Source organism: Amphiura filiformis, chromosome 5 (assembly GCF_039555335.1).
Source record: "Amphiura filiformis chromosome 5, Afil_fr2py, whole genome shotgun sequence".
Lineage (NCBI taxonomy): Eukaryota > Metazoa > Echinodermata > Ophiuroidea > Amphilepidida > Amphiuridae > Amphiura > Amphiura filiformis.
In genome coordinates this window covers 26,484,997-26,511,017 of record NC_092632.1, presented here as the reverse complement: position 1 = coordinate 26,511,017, position 26,021 = coordinate 26,484,997, and the positions used below count along the sequence as shown (strand labels likewise).

The 26,021-nt window shown below is 36.1% G+C and overlaps 1 protein-coding gene across 1 annotated transcript in view; it reads right to left on the bottom strand.

The window, feature by feature from the left end:
- Window positions 1-10,656: 10,656 nt before the first annotated feature.
- LOC140152882 (gamma-tubulin complex component 4-like) overlaps window positions 10,657-26,021 on the bottom strand; it is a 46,680-nt gene continuing 31,315 nt past the window's right edge. Inside the window, exon 16 of the mRNA XM_072175409.1 lies at window positions 10,657-12,492. The gene's annotated coding sequence lies outside the window, so the exon portion shown is untranslated. The remainder of the gene's footprint in view (window positions 12,493-26,021) is intronic.

Here is a 26,021-nt window from a genome sequence, read left to right as displayed (position 1 = left end):
ATCAAATAAACAAGCTACATGCATGTAAACACGTCTTGATGAGTAAGAATGCAACAAAGCCACCCTTTTTAGGTGCCCAGTATAAAAAACATGACCTTATCCAGACATGTGATCAGTTATTGATACACTACAAAAGGTCAGTTTATGAAAGCCCGATTTGAGACACTTTTGATATACCTCTAGCCACCCAAAATAAACCAAGTCCAATTTAATACGCTTTTGATACACTGTAGGCAGCCAGAATTTGACCAAGTCCAATTTGATACACTTTTGATATACCTCTAGCCACCAAAAATTAACTAAGTTCAATTTGATACACTTTACATACACTAAAAAACAGGCAAAGTCCAATTTAATACACTTTTGATACACTGTATGCAGCCAGAATTTGACTAAGTCCAATTTGATACACTTTTGATATACCTCTAGCTACCAAAAATTAACTAAGTTCAATTTGATACACTTTACATACACTAAAAACAGGCAAAGTCCAATTTAATACACTTTTGATACACTGTATGCAGCCAGAATTTGACCAAGTCCAATTTAATACACTTTTGATATACATCTAAGCACCAAAAATGAACTAAGTTCATTTTGATACACTTTACATACACTAAAAAACTGCAAAGTCCAATTTGATACACTTTTGATACACCACAAGCATGGCCAAAATTAACTAAGTTCAAATTCGATACACTTTTGATACATTTTGATACAGTTAGGTGGTATTTGATACAGTTTTGATACCCTATATTTTCAGTTGATACATTTTCAATACACCTTTGTATATCAAAACTGTATCAAATTGCCGTTTGATACAGTTTTAATACACTTTGATACACTTCTTGCTGTATAGAATTTCTGCTAGGGATGGTATCCAGCACCTAAATATTCTGGATTGTTACTTTTGCAGAGATAGAGATCAGACAGTCGGGACCACCCGCTCAATCCAGCGTGAATGCTGTATCTAGCGATCACGCTTCTATGCAGCGAACATTCCACGCTCAATGAGGCGAGTTGACAACCACAGAAATGTTGGGGTAACATTTCGTTTCAATACACTATGTACCTCAAAGCTACATTGAATGTTTTTCTGCCTCCGCCAGGAGGTAGTATGATTTGAAATTTACACCTAAAATGCCGCACATTGCGCGGCATGTAGGCCGATTGTACAAATTTATATTCTGACAAGTACTCTAATTTCCGCCCAATATCGAGAGCCCAATATATATCCCCCACCACTTTGCGCCATACATAAATTCGCCTATCGCCATTTCCGAATGTTCAAAAAGGTAATCACGCTTCCTCAGCATGTGCAATAAATTAGCATTAAAATTAATCTTATTCTATAGGGATTCTAGAAACACCTAGCACGTGGCGCCAATGGTGCGAGTCTATCAAGCTCATGAATTATGCATTAGAATTTTTTCAAACTCATATGTTGTATAATTGAAGACCGAATTAAAAGACTAGCTTGCGTATGCCGTCCTGTCAACCAGACCAAAAATGCCATACTGCGCAGGTCAGCAACCAATCACGGCGCCGCTTTGTCATGACGCGTCAGACGCAAACTAGTATTTTTAATTCGGTATTTAATTATGGAGCTTTATGGGTTGTAGCCTCATCACATCAGCAATATCGTAGAAATCAAGTCGGACAACCGTTATGCTGTGTGTGGCAATGGGAAAACACATTAAACAAGGTTTAATTTCATGATTACATGAAACCTGATTATCAATGCAAAAACTTTGGCTGGAGAAGTTGAAGCTGACGCTCATGGCGACACTTTGGATGTGATAATTTGACATCATGGATTGTTTTGTGCAAAATTTGAGGTATTTTTGTGTCATTTAATACGCGGTGAGTCAGCAGGCCGACTGGCATGCATGCTAGGCTCGACTAGGCCGCAATCATCGTGCATGCGTGTCACATCATAATAATAGGTTGAAATGATGGGATTGAAAAGACCGGCTAGCTATTTGATTTCTCTGCATACGAGATGTATGTGCTGTGCCGTGTTCAACTATGATGCGCCTAGCCGCGCCTATGGCCGGCTTCATTGCTGTTAAAATACATGTACTAAAGTATTGCAATTTTATTGCGCTGATATAATTCGAATAATTCGCTTTTAAAGTATTTGCTTCCCATGCGTGGTTGGTCATGTTGGTGGTATGTATGTCAGTTTTTACATTCTACTGAGTACTGTTGCAATATTTTTGTATGCATACCAATGAATGTTTTAAGACTATGACTGAGAAATTTGCTTTTTGTTTGTTAAGATAAAATAAAAATAAAATGCAAGAATCATCTTTCCCCACACAATACTTCTTACAAACAAGGTGTTGATATTGGCCCTTTCGATGCAAAACAAAGCACAAATGAAGGAAAGAAAACAAAACAATAATGTTTTTGATTTTTTATTCAATTACACATACAAAAAAGTAATGGCCTATGAAAAGACCCCCTAAATATAATAATATTAATATTATTTTAGTCCTGAATACAAAATGTAATAAACAAGCATAAAAGAATCTGATACTGAAAATTTGTTACTCTGAAACGTTACAATTGTAATTTTCAGTCAAAAAATCCACAAGAAATGACTCTTGATACAACTTCGGCCTATCTTTTAAAAACCAGAACCGGCTGCCTGCATCTGGAACTCTTCATATCTGAAAGTTTGAAGGTCTTATTTCATACATCAGAATTATCTGCAAGGTGACTTTAGGTGACCGTGGCCCTATTAGCTAATGCACAAATTTAGATTTTCTTTCTATTTAAATAATAGGCCTACTATAGTACTTAAAGCTTATGCCCTGTAGATTACATTCGGTTCTTGAGATATGGCCTGTCAAAATGGCGCGAAACCAAAACCAAAAATTGGCAACAACTTTCTTTTTATTTTCTATATTTTTGACAAGTCCAGTTGCCAGATGATTTTCTAATTACATGCATGAATTATGCAAAGTAAAGATTTCAGATAATCAGATACAATTAAAAGAGCTATGGCACTGAGGCATGGTAGGCCTACATGGGTAGAACACACACTATACTACAAGATTACGGTTGCGTTGTGGCAAATTTCAATTTGCATAATTAATCAGGGCCACTTATTAGAAAAGTTGATTAGGGCCCAAATTAATTATGCAAATGGAAATTTGCCAAAGGCATCCATGGGTTTTATATCTTATTTTGTAGCCGATCTGAACATTTTACTTTGTATAACTCTTGCATATATAATTAGAAAATAAGGCCTACCTGACAACATTGCATAACAAAAATAAAAGAAAGCCATTTTGACAGGCCATATTTTGGTAACCGAATATCCGATTAAAATAAAATTTTCAGTCTTGTAATCAGGAGAGAATGGGCTCACATATTTAATCAGACAAAAATCTATATCCAATAGCGTTACCTTAAAGCTAGCATTATAAGTGTCTCCTTAACTAATAACAAAAGGTGCCCATTGGTATCTTGGAGGCATTGTCTTTTTTAAAGACATTTCTTGTTCTAGGTTGTTTAAGGGATCTAAAATGAGCGTTTATTGCGTTTCAACAGTATTTTTTGTAGGGACATGAGAGCACCTCAGACCTATCGAATTGCATTCTGAATACTGAAGCATGTCTTTCTGATATCAAATAATTTTCATTTTTGAAAATCACAATATAATACAAATTTTATGACAAATTATAAAAATGTAATATTTTTCAAATTTTTGATATATAACAGTCCTCGAAGTAAATTATATAAATCTAATGATATATTCTTAAAGTGTATGAAGCAGGGAGGAAAAGCCGACAGTCAATTGAAAATTTTGACCTTTCATATTGAAGATATGGATTTTTTCCCAAAACGACCTAATTTTTTTTTTTTGGTGTTTTGGGAACAAAAATCCATATCTTCAATACAAAAGGTCAAAATTTTCAATTGATCGTCTGCATTTCATCCCACCTGCATACACGTTAAGTATAAATCATCAGATTTATAAAGTTTGCCATAAAATGTGTATTAAATTGCAATTTCAAAAACCAAAATTATTTGATATCAGAATGACATTCTTCGTATTCAGAATGCAATTCGATATGTCTGATGTGCTCTAATGTCCCAAAATAAATACTGTCCAAACGTTCATACCCCAGCCCTTAAGGGATCTAGAATGAGCGTTTATGGCGTTTCAACAGTATTTTTTGTGGGACATGAGAGCACCTCAAACGTATCGAATTGCATTCTGAATACAAAGCATGTCTTTCTGATATCAAATAATTTTCATATTTTGAAATTCACGATATAATACAAATGTTATGACAAATTATTAAAATTTGATATTTTTCAAATTTTGATATATAACAGTCCTCGAATAAATTTTATAAATCTAATGATATATTCTTAAAGTGTATGTAGCTGGGAAGAAAAGCTGACGATCAATTGAAAATTTTGACCTTTTATATTGAAGATATGGATTTTTTCCCCCAAATGACCTATTTTTTTGGGGTGTTTTAGGAAAAAAAATCCATATCTTCAATACGAAAGGTCAAAATTTTCAATTGATCGTCGGCTTTTCATCCCACCTACATACACTTTAAGTATAAATCATCAGATTTATAAAGTTTACTTCAAGTACTGTTAAATATCAAAAATATCAATATTTAATGATTTGCCATAAAATGTGTATTACATTGCGAATTTCAAAAAATCAAAATTATTTGATATCAGAAGGACATTCTTCGTATTCAGAATGCAATTCGTTATGTCTGATGTGCTCTAATGTCCCACAATAAATACTGTCCAAACGTTCATACTCCTTCCCTTAAGTTTTGACCAGGTGGAAAAAAATTCACCAAGTAATTTAGTTACTAGAAAATTTATTCATAATAATATCAACATATTTGCAATATGAAGCTCCTATTTGATAACCAAATTTACTGTCATATCTTCTTCAATTCCAATGATACATTCAAAAACCTAAACTAAATGACCAGAGTGAAAAATATGATACCACCCACTCATTTTAGATGTGGCAGTTACTGCAGTTTGGTGGGTTTTTACATTTATTTTACAGGACAATAGTTTGGATGTTTTCAGCGTTCTTTTAATCCCAAATTTATTGATACACTATATAAAACAGCATTTGTTGCTATAGTCTGATATGTTCTATTTCTCTTGAGTGAAAGCTTGTATATACAATGTACAAAAGTGTTGCTTGTTCATAACTTTCACTTCAATACCTGCCCTTAATTTATTTCTCATGAATAACATAGTTTCTGTAGCAACTTCATATAAACATTCTTTGAACATTTTTCTATTTTATTCTAGGTTGAACTCATCAAAGATTCAAAAGATACAGCAAAGTTTAGTTGCATACTCGTTAACGACAGACAACTGTACAAAATCCAACTTATTGCCAAGAAAGCCAAAGACCCAAAAAAAATGTAAGAAAGACCCCAACAATAATTCCAAACCACCCTTGGATCCTTTGAAGGTGGCAGCTGAAGTGCGTTATCACAAAATAAATACTCTGCATCAGCTTATAATTGGCAGGATCGTGGATTGATATAGAATAGCAAACAAACTGCGCTTTGCGTATTGCTTGACTGACATGCACTTTTGTGAATTTAGGCCCTAATTCCTATGAGGTGACCGCAAGTTTGCAGGGCTAGGGCACAGTGGTTTAAGGTGGGTGAGGAAACTCAATGAGCTTTGAGAATTCTATGATCTTTTGCGATCAGTTTCTTGGACCCTTTGTCCCAAATAAAAAGATAACAGTATATTCACTTTTTTCTTTTAATAAAGAATTGGTGCTTGAGTGTGAGGTAATAGTTAGAGAGACACAGTCTAATACATTGTGTCACAATATGTGGACCAGTGTAACATCAGAATCTTGATAAATATTGTAACTAACTTGAATAATAAAATATCTTTGTGAAGACTTCTTAGCAAAAAGCGGCTACAGACACAAAACTGATGCATGTATAAGATTGTCACTACACCGGTCAGCCTTCACCAGCATTCGAGAAATGCGACCGACACTCGGACCATGTTTTAAGCTTACCGACTAGCATGTGGCTTAAAATATGCTAAGGTGTCATATTACACATGGCTATATATATTCAGTTGTTTATTGTCATTAACTTAAAGAATAAAGTTAGTTGTTTTTATTAACACAAGTTAAAGTAATAAATATATAGTACGGTATAAACAGTTTGAGTGCATTTCTTTGCCGAGAAAAAAAGAAAAGAGGAAAAACATGTTCGAAAAAACCCATTTTCACACCTCAAATTTGTAACATGCTTTGACCTTGCTTTTTCCAGCATCATAACTTTCTGTAATAAATTCCAAAAGATTTGTGTTTTAGGTGGATCAAAAGAATACCAATTAAATTAAAAAATAAACCATAAATATGACTCTTAAGGTGGTGTTGGAGGCATTATGAAAGTGCTCTAATCTTGTTTTAAACAGATTAATTGAGTAGAGCAAAGCACACTTATCAATATGCCTTTTGTTTGAAGCAGATCGGACATTCGGTTTTCAAAATATATCAATTTATATTTTCTTTATATCTTATTGTTTTTATCAATAATCAATATAGTTAATGAGCTAAAATGACTGGAGAAGCTCATTAACATATAATTTTTGCCAATATTTTCCTAAAAATCCACGCATAAATGTTCAGGGTACTTTCATTTTGCATACCTTTGCCTTGAAACTTGGTCAAAGTGTTTCTAATGTGTTCTAATGTATTATATAATGAAGCCGCCCCTTAATTTGCATATTTGCATAATTAATTAGCATTTATGCAAATTAGCTCATTAATTATGCAAATATGCAAATTAGAGGGCGGCTTCACTATATGATACATTAGAACATATTAGAAACACTTTGACCAAGTTTCAGGGCAAAAGTATGCAAAATAAAAGTACCCTAAACATTTATGCATTGAATTTTAGCAAAATATTGGCAAAAATTACATATTAATGAGCCTTTGCAGTCCTTTTATGCTCATTAACTATATTGATTATTGACAAAAACAATAGGATACAAAGAACATATAAATTGATGTATTATGGAAACCGTATGTCCGATTTGCTCCAAACAAAAGGCATATTGATCAGTGTACTTTACCCTGCTGAATTAATCTGTTTAAAACATGCTCAAAGCATTTCCTAATTTCTAGAAAATGCATCCAATACCACCTTAAGTCAAATTATTATATAAAAAAGTGAGATTTGAAATTTACCCTTGCGTACGTTATGACGTCTGTCAAACACAAGTCGGAAGTACAAGGTCTTCTAAAAGCTTATAAAATGGCCAATAGAAAAATAAAAACATGTCCTTCTTGAATCCTAAATGTCCAGTTTCAAACAATAATTCCTTTTTACAAAATTATCACAATTTAAAAAAATCTTTATCAATGTCCGTCAAATAGTTACGTACGCAAGAATCCACCCATTTTCCCCCTTTCCTTCCTCTGGTGTCGATGTAAGCTGCATGACGTAATTAAACAAGTGCCCAGACATCGATACGTCATCACTTCTTGGTTGGCGACCGCATCAATGGCGGCTAAACATCACTCGAGTGTCGGCTGTCAATCGTGCTTCTAAATCATAACGTACACAAGATATTACGTACGTAAGTATATTATACGCTTGATTTTTAATTAAAAACGTAAATCAGTAATTATAGAATATGTAGATATGTTTTAGACGTTGAATGAAGAAATATAAATAGCACTTTCGACTGTAATTCAAAGTCGTTTGCAAATTACAGTTACGAATGTCATGAATGTTTATGACAGACTCGGTACTTCGTACGTTACTATTTTGACAGACTTTTCTGATGTACGTAACATTTTGACAGAAGTTTGTTCTGATTATTTATATTATATATTATATTAAATAATAGATTTGCTTGTTTTTTAACATCCGTTACATAGACGTACAACCTTTTTATTTATGATGTGTTTGGGATTGTTGGCAATAATTAATTAGTCTAGACACAGCTTTTTGGCTTGCGTACGTTTGTTTTGACTGACACGGTAGACCAGGTAGATTGCGTACGTGAGATTCTTGACAGACATTAAAAATTTCCAGTTAAATATGAGTTCAGTGTGAATTTGAAATAAAATTTGAGGGGTGAGGTCTGGGGGTCATGGGGGTAGAGGTCAATTTCATTTATTTGGAGTTCAAATATTCAAAATATTGAATGTTTTTAAGCTAAAAATTAATGAATTTTGGTCCATTATTTAACCAGCATTAGGCCTAAGGGGCTATCATTTTCTTCGAAAGGGGGGTTCCAAAAATACCAGGGGGGTCACAGAATTTTTGATCAAAAAATAGGGGGGTTATAGATTGCCTTTTTTGTCTCGCCTGGACTTTGTTCAGGAAGAGACATAGCGGTCACTTTTGCGTCTGTCTGTCTGTCCGTCCGTACGTTACAAACCTTGTTGGCACAATATCTAAAGATCCGTAGAGTGTATGATGATGAAACTTAGCAGTAGGAAGGGGATCTGTGTTCTTCCTTGCTGTTTAAATTTCGAAGGTCATGTGGGGTCATCTGAGGTCACCCAGGGGTCATCTTAGGTCAAATTACTAAAAACTGTTGTATGACAATGAAACTTAGTGGATGTAGGTGCTATTTAGAGCCAACATTTTTAAAGGTATTTTTAGGGTCATATGGGGTCATCCAAGGGTCACCAGAAAGGTAATTTTTTAAAATTATTATCGTGTACAGTTTCTCATTATTTAACTCTGTTGATAATCCAAAGTCGAAAAGGATTTGTTTTGACAAAAGTGATAGATAACTCCTCTACATTCCTTATTTTCAGATGATGACATTGAGCGAGACAAGTATTATGGTGTGTACTACGATAACCCACCAACATACTACATTGGACGGTGTTAAACACCTGCATTTGTGATGAGGTTGTTGGGCATCACTACAGGATTAAATTTCTAAGAAGTGATCCTCTCTCCAACATGTTCTTCTGGCCCCGCCAAGATGACAAAGATTGTGTATCACCAGTGTGGATATTTGAAGGACCTCTTCAGCTAAATGGGCATGGTCCATTCACTATCAACTCTATAGAGACTCTTGAAAAGAAATTCCACAGTTTCCGTCAGCGTCAGCAGTTAACATACTCTTCTGAACTTTGAGAGGAATAAAGGCTGACAAAAATTGAAGTGAAAATGAGCCGAGTGCAAGTTAAAAGCTCTGTTTAGAATGAGTCAAACCCAACAATCTGTACCCAACTTTGTAATTTTTCAAAAGTCGACAGCATAACTAAAACCATTATATGTTTACCAATTGTGAACATATTAAGGCAAGTACAACCCGTTACGGCCGTTCCACTTCATATCTATTTTCATTGTCATGATTGGGGGATTTGTAAATAGTTACACATTGAAGTTTTGAATTGGTGAGAATCACAACCTACACGCTTTTAAAAATTGCATAATATACACTTCACGGGGTACATATTTCTTAATCCCCTAAACATGTATTTTCAGAGTTTGGTACAGATCATTATGAATTTTTGTATTGCAAATCAGATTTTGAAGTGTTTTGAAGAATTAATCAAATTTACTAGTATGTAGTATCTGATTAGATATCTGATTGAAAATATTTCTGAATGGAATTGTTCAATAGATTAATAGAACTGAAGACTCGCTGATGGGAAGAATGAGGTGATTTATGTATTTTCATTGCGACACACCAATCATTATGTTGATGTTGTCCTCCTCTGTTCGATGTTATGTTTGTAAACTTCAATTATTTGCAATAAATTTGATATTTTAGAACATCATTTTCCATTATTTGTTTCGCATGAATGTTTACGTGTCAATTAGTGGACCATCCATCCAGGACAGCGCAGCATCGCCCAGTCAAAACAAGTTTTGGAATCGCGCCAAGTAATCATAAAACCATGTGTGCGTGTTGAGGCGTGCCCGGACCACACCTGGATACTTGTGCAAGTTATTTTTAGGGTAGCGTAATTTCCACAGGGATATTATTATCTCGTATTCTCACATGAAAGAAACTTTCAAAAAGGAAACATATATTATAATTAAAGTTTCTTTTCACACTGTTACACTACAAAGTAAAAAAAAACACGAAATAACTTGACGACTTTTCTCACATTTAATAGTTGTTTATATCAACAAATTAAAAATTTAATATTAGGCCAAGAAAAAAACAAGTTTGTCTCAGAAACCCGCGTGCATAGCTTTTAAAATTCATATTTTAGCGCATAGCTTTCCCCCCTGTTTTTCTTTTTTTTTAGTTGTCAGAAAAAAAATAATAAAGAAATTGGCCTCGAATCGGCAAAAAAAAAAAAAGAAGAAAAAACGTGGTCCATAAACGGCACAGCGCTTAGCTTTTTTGCAGTAATGTTTCTGAGACAAACTTGTTTTTTTTTTTCTCGTGGATATCTACTGAAAAATGTCAAAAGAGGATGCTAGAATCACTTTAATATATGAGTTGTTTGTTGTTTCAACTTCAAGTAAATGATACGAAAAAACCAAAACTATTTGCAATGTATACATCCATCATCAATATTCTGATGAAATTTAGATGATTTCTCAAGCTGATTATCGTAAACAAATAAAACAATTATACTGGCGGTATCGGGTTTTCCCTACTTTCAGCATGCCCGGCTTTGACGGCAAGTTTTTCTTCATTATTTTACTTAATAAAATTGATTAATTATTTGCTGTAATGCTGATTAAAACTAATTAATGATATTTAAGTTAATATTCGGCTAATTTGCGTCTTTTGAAGTCTTTCATTATTTTTTTGAAATCTAATGTAGTTCCATCTCGTACAAATGTCGGAAAGACTTTGGCGCGAGCGAGTGTACTCGAAAGTCCTTTTGCCCTGCACTGATTTGTACGCATAAGCGCAAGGATGGACCCAAGTCATGCCTTGAGTTTTCAAGCGAATATTTTGTCAACTTCTGACATGATTTACATCATAAATTCACCTTGAAAAAGCTCGTTTTATCTGTCATAAAAACAACAGAAAACAAAAGCTTTGACTGACAGTAAGTGCTTGTATTATGCAGATTTCTTGTTATTTACCTCGTAATAAACAGTTTATTTTGTGCAGTAAATAATAGGGGAAAATCGGGACCACGTGTTTCTGTTCGTAGTAAGCGGTTTCTCGCAATAAGCGATCTCGTATTAACGAGTTTCCACTGTAGAAATATGCCTACATGTGTACCTAATTAATTCACACGATTCGTCATAACTGATCATAAATTAAAAACAGAGTGGTTCAATTATGCTGCTATTGAGAATCCAAGAAAAAAACCCGATCATTGGGTGCAAAAATCGTGTGAAACTTAAACAGAAATAATTAAAAAATGGGAAAGTACCTTCCGTGAAAATAAAATTGACGCAAATAAATGTTCTCCATTTTGCTGATCCCGCATGGATGTTTCATCTGCGTTGGAATAGGCATTGAAGAAAAATCGATCGGGACTGGTTCAGACCGCCTTCCCACGTTTCTGTTTCTAAGATTTCTTTTTTAATTATGCAAAAATCATGCAAATTCAGTCTGTTTGATCGAAATATTTGAAAAAAAATGTTTGAAAAAGCTTTCAGATTTCGCCTAGATGTTGGTGACATTTTAGGGTAATTTTAGTTAACAGAATTAAAAGTATAAAAAACCTGACCGACCTTCCCTTTAAAAGTCCTGTCTGACCATAGAGCGTTTTTTTTTTTTGTCGCCTTGCATCAAGATTTGTAAATTGAAGTATTCTATTTTTGTCTTCCGGCAGCCATGGTGTTACTGCCTGCTTTTTATTAAACATCTCCGAAGTACATGGCTGAGGCTAAATAGCTAGAAGTGTTATACAAATACAACAAGGTATAATAGAGGGAAGTGAAAATTACTGTTCCCTAGATGTTGGATGCTTTTAAGTTAACTATACTTCCAGACGTGAAACGGAAGTAGCCACCGCATTCAACACCGAGGGATCAGGGATTTTCACTACTTTTCTTCTTTACCTTGTTGATTTTGTACATGTATATGGATAAGATCTATTTGTACATATAAGAGATCTGAAGGCAAGTCTAGTTTTCAATGTATTAAAGTTACAGCACCTAAATACAGTGCAAAAATAATCACGGTCATGTACAAGTTATCACATGCAAATATCAGGCACGCAGTTGGAGATGTATGTACTATGGTATATTAAAGGAAGATAAATTGTTCTTAATCTTGATTATGAAGTACAGTCTCATACTCTCTATTACTTTGGTGTTCCGCCACTGTGACCATTTGAGCTGCAATGTAAGAAAGCAGTCCCCCGGGGCAGTCCCACAATAGTCCTTGCTTAGTCTATTACGATTTATGTACATGATGAGCTAATCTATTCTAAGTTCTAGTTGTAGTGGCTGAGTGTGCGTGCGTACGTGCATGCAATGGAAGGAGGAATCATTCAAGCTCCAGTGCAGAAGTTAGTAATGTTCTTGATTGGCTCTCTATCGAGATCTGCATAAAGTTAATAAAGAGGACAAAATAAATAAGCAAAATTATACTGTAATAAATGTGACAATTGGAAGTTTGAACAAAAAATCAGGTAACGTCTGTCAAAAATAACATACGCAAGATGATGTGTCTGTCAAAGTAACATACGCAAGCTTACCTTAATAATCCTTTCAATGCATTTTTTTATTACAGCATATCCACAAAACAACCAAAAACAACATCTTTGTCATCTTCTTAATAAATTTACACCTGTCTTTTAATTTTTATTGGCTCTAAGGAAGTAACTTCTTAATTGCAATGATCTGACTTGTGGCCCTATAGTCAACCATACAAATTGTGAAGTGATGTACTCATTATTTAAGTAATTTTATGAGGGTTTTTTGGTTCACTCACAATTAGTATATAATTTTCAACATATTTTAATAGAAAACACAACTTACTTTAACAAATACACAAAGTAATTGCATAAAAATGATACAATTTTGTCTGTCAAAAGTAACATACGCAAGGGTGTACACATTAACAAGAAGGTAATGTTTTTGAATTTCATGGTTTATGAGGTATCTTAATATTGTTCTTTTCTGAAAGATAAGTGTGTGCACCATTATATTAAGTTAGTAAGAGGGAGAAATAACAAAGTTGAAAAATTGACCCATGTGTTACACCTTTATGACACCTTAGCATATTTTGAGCCATGTAGAAGTTATTAGTATTACTACATTATTCTTCATTTCAATCACTTGCCCGAAACCAATCAATTCATGTTTCCTGTTAATTTTGCATCATTTCCAAGCATCAAAATTTGTTATTTTCTGTGTTAAATTGCCATAGTAAATCACCTCATGAATAAATAATTATTTTGAATAAATCATCATTTATGTACACAAATTAGTTTTTTTAGATAGCTCCCCATAGTGGTTCCCAGTGCTAGGGTATTACGTATTACCAGAAATGCCAACAGATGCAGATAGTATGTTCATGTTGCGGTGTGAAGCCGCTGTAAATACCTTCTTGGCAGAGGTAAAACGAAATACACTCAGTCTACTTAACTCGGTAAGGACACATCTCACTGTATGCCCAAGCTGATGATGGAATTTGGCCCAATGAAGACTTTAAAACATGAGAAATCAAAATTAAAACACACACACGAGAGAAGCTGGTATACTGTGCAATGACCAAACAGATTTTAAGAACAAAAAAAAAGTGGGCAGCAAGAAACAAGTTGCTAGCTGAGTGGGTCTGGAGTAGGCATGAAAGATTGCAAATGGGATTTCTATGATATTTGCGATCAGTATCTTGGACCCTTCGTCCAATTTAAAGAATAAAAATAACAACATACTGTACGCTGTTATTTTCGTTCACAAATGGGTACTCAACCGTGAATTTATCAACCACGTGCAAATTAGACATCAAAGACAGGGAGAAAGCTAAGTTCAGCTCAATCGCTTATTTTGCCACAAGATTCAGTCTGGTTTCAAGCGACGACATGGACCAACTTGAGCAGGAGTTAAACTTGCCCGTTTCAATATCCCGCAGATTTCTGGCGGGATGAACCAACAGAGTGGGGCGATATATTTACATGTACCTGACCAGTACTGCAGGTTAAGCTTAAAGCCAAGGCGATAGACATTTCCTTTGCATTTAAATTTCAGTTACTAACACTTTAATAAAGCAGTATCGCTTTACATATTTTTAAACTTGTGTAAAAGAGTGTAAAGACAAACTCATACTTAAGACATCCCATGATCCTGGACCTGGACATCATTCATAGTCTGTTGTCACTGACTGCAGTGTAGTGTAAACTCAGATTTATTTTGTTGAGGGCTAGTCCTACTCAAGTTCCAGTAATGGTAGTTTCATCTTCAGCTGCATCATCATCATGGAAGGATACTGACACCATGGACACTTGACTAATGCATGCATGATCCCTTCTCATGTCATGATGTGACAGGTTAATGAGGTTTTAGTGAAGTGAGTAGGATAAACATGATTAAAGCTAAAGCTGAGCTATCTTTTTCCCAGGTGGTGTATGACGTGCAGTCCCTAAATTCAGTAAATTTTCATCGTCAACCGTGTAATTGAATGGGATTATTTTGAAATTTTAAAACGCTTGAAATATCACAAACAAATAGGCCTATGTTGATAAATAATATAAATACAAGCTAAAACCGTTGGGGTTCGATAATGAACCCCACAAAACTAACCGAGTATATGGAAAATGCCATACGGCCGGGCGGTTTCACGAGTTGCCGGCTCGATCATGTCATCCGCCGCCTGCTTTTTCCTGTTGAAAAATTCCACAGATGTTCATGATGTTTGAACGCATTTATTTTATTTACCTTTTTTGTGCAAGGATATGTTGAGAAGAACATTGAGAAACAGATTGCTTTGAAATGGGAAGTAATAAGTAGCAACTTGGATAAAGAACTAGGTTTTAATGAACATGTTATGCAGCCATCATGGAGTCAAGTTTAATAAAAAATGGAAGGCTTAAAAACCCCAGATAGATACACCTGTACCATCTGCAGGAAGTTTTCCAGCAATGTATAAGAAGAATGGTGGAGACATACATTAATAAGACATAGTTCCACTGACCCTCCCCGACCAATTTCAGCCCTATCCGAGCACCTACACAAGACTCTGACATCAGCATGGCTTCTGATCCCTCGTCCCCCCGAAGACCACGACCACCATGGTCGTTAACAGTCCACCCCACACTACATTGCATACCACATCAATATCACAAAACCCCAGTGTCATCGGGACAGAGGAAGAAACCAACTGCCAGTTTCAACCCCACAGTTGAGACAGTAATAAAACGACATCGAATCTTGGAGAAGAGCTGGAATAGGCTGCAAGAAACCAGGCGTAGAGCTCCATTGTTACCAGTACCAATTTCTCAACTCCACCAGCTTCCCACCAACCAACTTCGGGGACAGACTAGCCTGAATTTTTGTACTGCAGTACCTGTGGAACCTCTTCAGCGCCGTCCGCAGGGTGACCAGCCATCAACACTAGACTTCAAATTCTCGATGACCCTGCGGATGAAGTTTTCTGTGGACTTGGTTACTGGCAGAGCCAACATCAGCCTCCAGGATACCAGTCTGAATCCATAGCAGAAGAGAGTTGATGTTTTATATTGTATTTTTTTATATTAACTTCGTCATATACCAATGTACCAGCTCAATATATTACGTGTATATATTTTTAAAAACTGAAAGGGATTTTGATTGGATATTTTTATTTCATTCAGTAGAAGCTCGTTCAGTGAAAATCAGCCTGATTCCTCTATGTGGCCAATGGCATTTTTTTTTATCTGAGAGCAATGAGACAACGTTCGCATATGGTCATTTTCACGGTAAAGGGTGTAACTTTGGATTTTTAACATTTTAATCCGTAGTGTTCTAATAAAGCCACAGAATTCCATAATTTTTGGCCACATAAGTCATCTAGTTAGCAGCTACCGTGGGTAGCATAATCAGCTTTGGGAGTTACTGCGTTCAGTTTTAGCAGGCTTAAATGTACTTAATATTGCCATTTTGAAAAACTATAAAAACAGTAACATTTTTGTAAAACCCTGTGTTTTCTTCAGTTAGTTCATGGATAATTTTTCTTATCCTGAAAGTACAGTCATATGTTCAGTAAACACTGCCACATTAGATTTAATTGTGAACGGCCCTGTATTTTTGAGAACCGGACTTCGATATTTATCGTTTCGGAGGCTTCATTTGTTAACAAACTTTGTGGGTGTAGCTTTGGTTCATAATTCTTGGTTATTTCTTCTCTTCTTCTTGATTCATAACAGTTGTTATCTTAACTTGAAATGGGTAACAAAAATTAGCCGATTTGCAAGCTTTTAAAATTTTTATAAAATCTTGACTTCAAATAGCCGTTTTTCCGTTAACTTTTTTGAAGCCTCCGAAACAAACTGTTCAGCAAGCTTGTGCAAATATAAATAAAAGAGCTCATCCAATCTATTTATTAAAATGTAGCAAACTAGATCCTCAAGTCACATGTTTTTAAATCGTGGAGATATATATCACCGTTTGAAAATGGGACCCAATACAAACTTTCCGTTAACAATTGAAGCCTCGAAACAAATGAAGCCTCCAAACAACAGTAAACTTAATTATCATCTATGCATATCTAAATTGGTGTGTTTCATACTGATATCTGCATTGTAATTATTACTTGATATGTGCAGAATGTCATAAACAGGGGGGGCCGGCCAAGATTGGCTGAATTTTGACGTTGTCATTGGTTTTACACGTAAACACAAAAATGTCTCAAATTATTCCAAAACTGTACGTATGTTATTAAGCACTATTTTATCAGTCTAAATCCGTTGAGGTTCGCCAGTGAACCTCATTGTATGTACTGTTTTTTGAATGTTTTGTATGAATAACGCACGGTATGTTTATGATATATACCTAAAATTTCCCCCATTGTGTATCACGGTTCGCTTGGTCTAATGGTAACGGGTCTCGCCTGCGGTGCATTGGGTCCCGAGATCGAGTCCCGCTCACTCCCGGCTATAATTTTTTTTTTCTTCACATTTATTTTGAATCCAAAAATATTTATTTTTATGTGAAAATTTATACATTCACTGAAATATATTTTGTGCATTTTTTTCTGTAACGGGCCAATAGAGCTAAAAACACAACTCAGCACGAGGCGTCCAATGTCCAGGCAGTGTTGCCGTCATATTGTCTGTTTTGTTTACGATATTGGCTGTTGCCACAGTGAATAATGTAGTCCACCATCGTCTGGTCATAAATTAAAAAAAAAATTGACATTATGGTTAATGTTTGAAAAATATACTGATACCTTAAGAGCCAGTCTCCCTAATATTATGTACATGAATAAGGGGGGTTGTGATACAAAAAAAAATAGAATTGTCTCTAAAAAATAATTTTGGTACATATTAGCACCAACAACTCACATGTAAAATATGAGCGTGCACAGCGCCTCGTTCAGCTTTAAAAATTCTTGAAATTTCAGCCTCTCTGAGCCTTACTTGCAAATGGTAAACTTTGGAGGTGCATAACATCGCATGCGCCATCATCATCCCAACCTGCATTTTGCATTTTTTAAAGTACCAAATGGTTACATTACAAAACCAAGAAAAAAATTGGGATCTTGATGGCGCACAAAATCAGCAAATCCAATGATTTGATGAAAAGCGCCTCGCAAACTTCAAAGCATCATAACGGGCTGTGCCATCAAGATCCCAAGTCCGAACAAGTTTGAAATTAAAGACCTCCATGGCAAGTTTCATTTTTCAGCAAAAATTTTTTGGGATTTCGTTGGCGCACCGAGTTAACAGAGGTCAAAGGTCAAAATTTCCTATTTTCGCACATATTTGCACGCCTGTATTATTGCGCGCCAACGTCACCTGACTCTCCGAATAGCATTTCATCAAAGAAGAGGTAATTCTCTGCAAGAACTGAAAAAATTAGCTTGGGATCTCTTGATCTTCATATTTTCTGATTTTTGAAAATGGACTTAGCCTCATTTTGGAGGTCAATTTGACCTCTTTTTCCCACTCGCTGCACAATGTGGGCTTTTTACTGCATCACAAAAAGATGCGCCAACAAGATCCCAATTTTATTTTTCATCGTCTAGCTTCTTCTTGGCGACCAGTAGATAAAACACAAGCAACAGCTAATTGGGATCATGTGGGCGCACTAATATAAAAGAGGTCAAAGGTCAAGCTTTGTGCCAAAGTGATGCATATTTGCCTATGTGCAGCACGAAAGGGGAACTTTGACCCGTAGTAAAAAATGTGCGCCAACAAGATCCCATCTTACTTTTTGGATGATTGGATAAAGTGGCTTATGTATAACTGATAACAAGTAAAAAAAAAAGTGGGATCATGTGGGCGCACTAATTCAATAGAGGTCAAAGTTCATACTTTGTGCCGAATTGGCATTATTTTGCCTATGTGCAGCACAAAAGTGGAACTTTGACCCGCAATAAAAATGTGCGCCAACAAGATCCCATCTTACTTTTTGGATGATTGGATAAAGGGGCTTATGTATAACTAATAACAAGTAAAACAAGGCGGTTCTCGAACCACGAGTCTCGCCTGCTTTTGTGACCGCCTGCTTTTGCGATAACTGTTGGTAGAGAGGTAAATGAATTTGGCGGTTATCGGCTGGGCACGATTATCTGGCCGATGGTAACTGTACCCACCAAGTTTCATGCCCATGCAACAGTTTTTACTAATATGACCTCAGATGACCCCTGGTGGCCCTGAAATGACCTTCTCAAATTTTGGCTCTAAATGTTGACTGTACCCCTCGTGCTAAGTTTCATGCCCATACGACAGTTTTTACTAATTTGACCTCAGATGACCCCTGGTGGCCTCGAAATGACCTTCCAAAAATTTGGCTTTAAATGTTGACTGTACCCATCAAGTTTCATGCCCATACGAGTTTTTACTAATTTGTCCTCAGATGACCCCTGGTGACTCCGAAATTACCTTCCAAATATTTGTCTTTAAATGTTGACTGTACCCACCAAGTTCCATGTCCATCCAACAGTTTTTACTAATTTGACCTCAGATGACCCTGAAATGACCTTCCAAAAATTTGGCTTGAAATGTTGACTGTACCCACCAAGTTTCATGTCCATACGACAGTTTTACTAATTTGACCTCAGATGACCCCTGGTGACCCCAAAATGACCTTCCAAAAATTTGGCTTTAAATGTTGACTGTACCCACCAAGTTTCATGTCCATACGACAGTTTTTACTAATTTGACCTCAGATGACCCCTGGTGACCCCAAAATGACCTTCCAAAAATTTGGCTTTAAATGATGACTGTACCCACCAAGTTTCATGCCCATACGAGTTTTTAATAACTTGACCTCAGATGACCCGAGTGACCTCGGATGACCCCGTAATGACCTTCCAAAAATTTGGCAAAACCAAAGAACTATTTCATCAAAGTAATAAATCAAAACAGAAAGATGCTTCCTTTACGAGTTATCACTCATTGAAAGTGCTACTTTGCTATACTTTACATGGAAAGCGACTATCTTAAAGTCGTCATATTTCCTTAATTACATGACCGATCAAGCTGTTATTGGGATATGTGATGCACAGTTGAAAATTAATTATTAAAAGATTTGGTGACCTCAGTTGACCTTTGACCTTGTATGTGACCTTTGACCTCACGAAATTGGAAAAAGTATGTTGCGCTGAAAAATCAAATTTGGCAATACCGAAGAACTATTTCATCAAATAAATCAAAACAGAAAGATGCTTCCTTTACGAGTTATCACTCATTGAAAGTGCTACTTTGCTATACTTTACAAAGAAAGCGACTATCTTAAAGTCGTCATATTTCCTTAATTACATGACCGATCAAGCTGTTATTGGGATATGTGATGCACAGTTAAAAATTAATTATTAAAAGATTTGGTGACCTCAGTTGACCTTTGACCTTGTATGTGACCTTTGACCTCATGAAAATCTAATCAGGTCGAGTACCTCTGGCCACGCAACTCCCCACCAAGTTACGTCACTGTACCCCATACGGATCTCCAGATAATCTGTTCACAAGGTATTTTGCTTATTACGCATTTATTATGCAAATTAGGTACTTAATTACCATATTTTACGCTCAAAATCTAATCAGGTCGAGAACCTCTGGCCCCGCTACTCCTCACCAAGTTACGTCACTGCACCCCATACGGATCTCCAGATAAGCTGTTCACAAGGGTTTTTTGCTTGATACGCATCAAATACGCATAAATTATGCAAATTAGGTACTTAATTAGCATATTTTATGCTGAAAATCTAATCAGGTCGAGAACATCTGGCCACGCTACTTCCCCCCAAATTACGCCACTGTACCCCATACGGATCTCCAGATAAGCTGTTCACAAGGTTTTTTTGCTTGATACGCATCAAATACGCATAAATTATGCAAATTAGGTACTTAATTAGCATATTTTGCGCTGAAAATCTAATCAGGTCGAGAACATCTGGCCACGCTACTCCCCACCAAGTTACGTCACTGTACCCCATACGGATCTCCAGATAATCTGTTCACAAGGTATTTTGCTTATTACGCATAAATTATGCAAATTAGGTACTTAATTACCATATTTTGCGCTCAAAATCTAATCAGGTCGACACCCTCTGGTCATGCTACCCCCTATAAAGTTTCATCATCATAGCACTTACGGTTCTCAAGATAACGCGTTCACAAGCTTTTTCCAACACACACACGCACACACGCACACACACACACGGACACACACACACCATAGTGATTACTAAGTCTCTCCCTGAACATTCAGGCGAGACAAAAAAAGTGGGATCATGTGGGCGCACTAATTCAATAGAGGTCAAAGTTCATATTTTGTGCCGAATTTATTTTTCAATGGGGATCACCAGACATGTCTCATAGAAACTTGTGTGAGTGCATTTCAGATGCTGCTGATTCCATCATGGTAGTTGGTGAGAGTAAAAAAAAATTGTTGTCAAAATACTTAGTCATATTTTGCAAAATTTGAGTGAAAGGTTGCTGAATTCGGCAACTTTAGGCTAAAAATCAGTTAATTTTGTATGAAGTATGAACTTTGACCTCTATTGAATTAGTGCGCCCACATGATCCCACTTTTTTTTTACTTGTTATCAGCTATACATAAGCCCCTTTATCCAATCATCCAAAAAGTAAGATGGGATCTTGTTGGCGCACAAAAAATAACTCCAATTTCTGTGAAACTTGGCTGGGAGGTTCCTTTCATCAAGTAGTATTTGTACATGAAGTTAGACATTCAAATTATTTTAGGAACCCAATTAAAACTTAAAAAATATGTTTAAGGTTTGGAAATTTCCATTGTAAATGACACTTGATGTTAAAAATTTTCAAAACTGCAATTACAAACATAGCAAAACATGGTATAAAATTTAACTTATATCTGTTGACTTACTTTGGAATGGAATTTCACATGTATTCCAGCTTTCATGTCAAAATTTTCTGAGGTTATGTAAAATACATTTTTTCTTAGATTTTAACCAAAATGTTATGCAAATGTCAAATTTTTATTAGAAATCAAAAGGTTTAAGCCTTGAAACATTATTTTACTTGAAATTAAGTTGCTTCTATGCATGATTTCAGTAAACAGAAACATATTTAAGTGGTTTGAAATTTTGACCCTAAAAATCAAAAGTTACACCCTTTACCATGAAAATGACCATATATGGAAGTAATAAAGGCAACTTAGATAAAGAACTATGTTAATGAACATATTGTTGGTAAATAAAGTACTCAATTGTATTTATTGTTTTCCAAAATGAGAAACTTTGAAGAACATTTAGAAACAGATTGCTTTGAAATGGGAAGTAATAAAAAGGCAAACATCGCATCCCTAAATAGAGTGATGAAAATTATACTTCTGCAGCCTCGCAAGATAAAGCATATGAGCCAGCTCATAACAGCATGTTGGAGAAAGTTGTCATTAAAAGAAAAGTTGGAACGTTAACTTGATTCAGTACATACAAATGATGACAGCATATTCATTTTCTGCAAAGCATGTGATGCTCATATCATGGCAGCGCCAATACACAAGAATCTGCAATATTTCAAATCGCACATCAAAAGGTCCTAGCATCAGCACAACCTGATCAAACACCACAACCGTTTATTGAGGAAACGTCTCAATCATGAATGGCTGCAACTGCAGACTAAAATGGAATCAGAACAAAAGAAGCTGAAAGTCATCCAGGAAAAATCAAGACTAGAACTGCATTCCTGCCACTCTGATGTTGAAAAGAAATAGGAGGGTGTTTTTGAGTTAAAAGAAGCTGAATATACTGTGCAATGACCAAAAAGGTTTTAAGAACATCAAGGACACATACAGAAAGACAAGAGCAGCAAGATGCATGTTGCTGCCGAGTGGGTCCGGAGTAGGCAAGAAAGACATGATCTTTGCGATCAGTTTCTTGGACCCTTTGTCCAATATAAAAAGTAAAGATAACAGTATATTCACTTTTTTTCTTTTAATAAAGAATTGGTGCTTGAGTTTGAGATAATAGTAAGAGAGACAGTCTAATACAAAGTGTCACAATATGTGAACCAGTGTAACATTAAAATCTTGATAAATATGGTAACTTGAATAATAAATTATTTTAAATATGCTTTTCAACTACTTGCCTGAAACCAATAAATTCATGTTTCCTGTTAATTTTGCATCATTTGCAAGCATCAAAATTTGTCATTTTCTGTGTTAAATCCCCATAGTAAATCACCTCATGAATAAATAATTATTTTGAATAAATATCATTAATATATATACATTAGTTTTTTTTAGATAGCTCCCCATAGTGGTTCCCAGTGCTAGGGTATTACGTACTACCAACAGATGCAGATAGTATGTCCATGCGGTGTGAAATTACTGTAAATACCTTCTTGGCAGAAGTAAAGCGAAGCACACCTGGTCTACTTAACTCAGTAAAGACACATCTCACTGTACATATGCCCAAGCAGATGATGAAATTTGGCCCAATGAAGACTTTAGAACAGAGGAAATCAAAATTAGAACACACACATGAGAGAAGCTGGTATACTGTGCAATGACCAAAAAGAACATGAAGGATACCATACAGAAAGAAGAGAGCAGCAACAAACATGTTGCTGCAGAGTGGGTCTGGAGTAGGCATGAAAGACTGCAAATGGAATTCTATGATCTTTGCGATCAGTATCTTGGACCCTTCGTCAAATAAGTAATAATAACAACATACTATAGGCTGCTATTCTTGGAGTTCTTAAACAAAGATGTCAAGAACGACTTGAAGAGGAGTGGATCCATCTAGGCTGGATGCCGTAAGGGAAGGTGATGGTGAGCGGATTATACGCCATTGGCAGTATGACTTCATTCATATTAATTCATACAACATATAACGTCCAAATTACAGATTATTGTCCTTCCGTATGATTGCACAGGTATATGCCCTTCTCACCCCTATGATGGCTGCAAGAGTGATACATAACAGGACAGTGAATAGGCATGGAGGTGTTGGCTGCAATATCTCACTTGACCTCTTCTTGGAGTTCTTGAACAAGGATGTCAAAGACGACTTAGAGGAGTGGATCCATCTAGGCTGGATGCCGTAAGGGAAGGTGATGGTGAGCGGATTATACGCCATTGGCGGTATGAGTTCATTCATATTAATTCATATAACATATAACCGTCCAAATTACAGATTATTGTCCTTCTATATGATTGCACAGATATATGCCCTTCTCACCTCTAGGATGGCTGCAAGAGTGATACATAACAGGACAGTGAATGAGCATGGAGGTGTTGGCTGCAATATCTCACTTGACCTCTTCTTGGAGTTCTTGAACAAGGATGTCAAAGACGACTTAGAGGAGTGGATCCATCTAGGCTGGATGCCGTAAGGGAAGGTGATGGTGAGCGGATTATACACCATTGGCAGTATGACTTCATTCATATTAATTCATACAACATATAACCGTCCAAATTACAGATTATTGTCCTTCCGTATGATTGCACAGGTATATGCCCTTCTCACCCCTATGATGGCTGCAAGAGTGATACATAACAGGACAGTGAATAGGCATGGAGGTGTTGGCTGCAATATCTCACTTGACCTCTTCTTGGAGTTCTTGAACAAGGATGTCAAAGACGACTTAGAGGAGTGGATCCATCTAGGCTGGATGCCGTGAGGGAAGGTGATGGTGAGCGGATTATACGCCATTGGCAGTATGACTTCATTCATATTAATTCATATAACATATAACCGTCCAAATTACAGATTATTGTCCTTCCGTATGATTGCACAGGTATATGCCCTTCTCACCTCTAGGATGTTTGTAGGAATGATACACAACAGGACAGTGAATGGGCATGGAGGTGTTGGCAGCAATATATCACTTCTTCTTGAACAAGGATGTCAAGGAGGATTTGATATGAAGAGGAGTGAAGAACATGAAAGACACCATAAAGAAAGAAAAGAGCAGCAAAATACATGTTCCTGATGAGTGGAAATTCTATGATATTTGCGATCAGTTTCTTGGACCCTCCGTCTAATATAAAAAGTAAAAATAACAATATATTCATTTTTCTTCTTTATTTATAAGAAAGAATTGGAGCTTGAGTGCGATGGTACAAGCATTTCAGACTGTTATTTTTATGTAAACAACAGTGCAAGAGGAATACTGCCCCGAAACAATGGATGGAAGGACCCAACCCATTCCGCTTGGGGTGATGGCCTGTTGGCAAAAAATGCTTGGTCAGCCAAATACGGCCAAGCCGATGGCTTCAATTGTCAGGATCAACTGGCAAGTATCATCCCAAAGCCAGAAGACTGGCATGAAAGCGTAATCATACAGTGCTATTTTAAAATGAATTGCACATGCAGTTTGAGTTATTAGATTAGAATGAAATCTCCAAATTACAGCATTTTAATTTCTCTATAGTTTATGTTACTTATCAGGAAAAATATCTTGTTTTGTGATTATTTTTTATATACTATAGTTTACTACCTCAAATACACTGCCAACTTGGCAGTAATGCTCTATGGCTACTAGCATGATGCATAATAGGTTAATTGGTTCAGGCTTTCATTATTTTCCAAAATGGTGTAATTGTGTTTTGAATTCCAGACTGCATGAATGATTTATACATAATATGAACATTTTGTTCTACTAACTTGTTCTTATTTCCATAATTGACAGGATACCTTTACATATGGGTACACTCCAAAATCAACCTGTGAGAAGGGTACACTCTACAACTTGCATAAGGTATTTGACAGACATGGAATGAAGGCTTCCACTATAGGAAATTCATCAAATTCATCACCCATGGTTATGTAGTGCTTGAAAGCAATGCAAGTACTTGGGAGCGATAGAATTTCCAGTTGGCATTCCATCCCTGCAAGATCCTGTGGTGGTGAGACAGGCCATACATGTATCTACTACTATCTTGTAGATAGGTTTGTATTCCCAAATAGGCTTCTTCCATCTGCTTCTTGTACAACAGATCATCAGGCAGATTATCAGTACAACTACATTATGTGCTCTCATGTGTGAAGGCCTGCCTTCTAGACATCGCTACACTGGATGCCGTAAGGGAAGGTGATGGTGAGTGAATCATTCAACATGTTGGCGATGATTTTATTCATTTCAATGCTTATAACCATCCTAATTACAGATTATTGTCCTTCTATATGATTGCACAGATATATGCCCTTCTCACCTCTAGGATGGCTGCAAGAGTGATACATAACAGGACAGTGAATAGGCATGGAGGTGTTGGCTGCAATATCTCACTTGACCTCTTCTTGGAGTTCTTGAACAAGGATGTCAAAGACGACTTAGAGGAGTGGATCCATCTAGGCTGGATGCCGTAAGGGAAGGTGATGGTGAGCGGATTATACGCCATTGGCAGTATGACTTCATTCATATTAATTCATATAACATATAACCGTCCAAATTACAGATTATTGTCCTTCCGTATGATTGCACAGGTATATGCCCTTCTCACCTC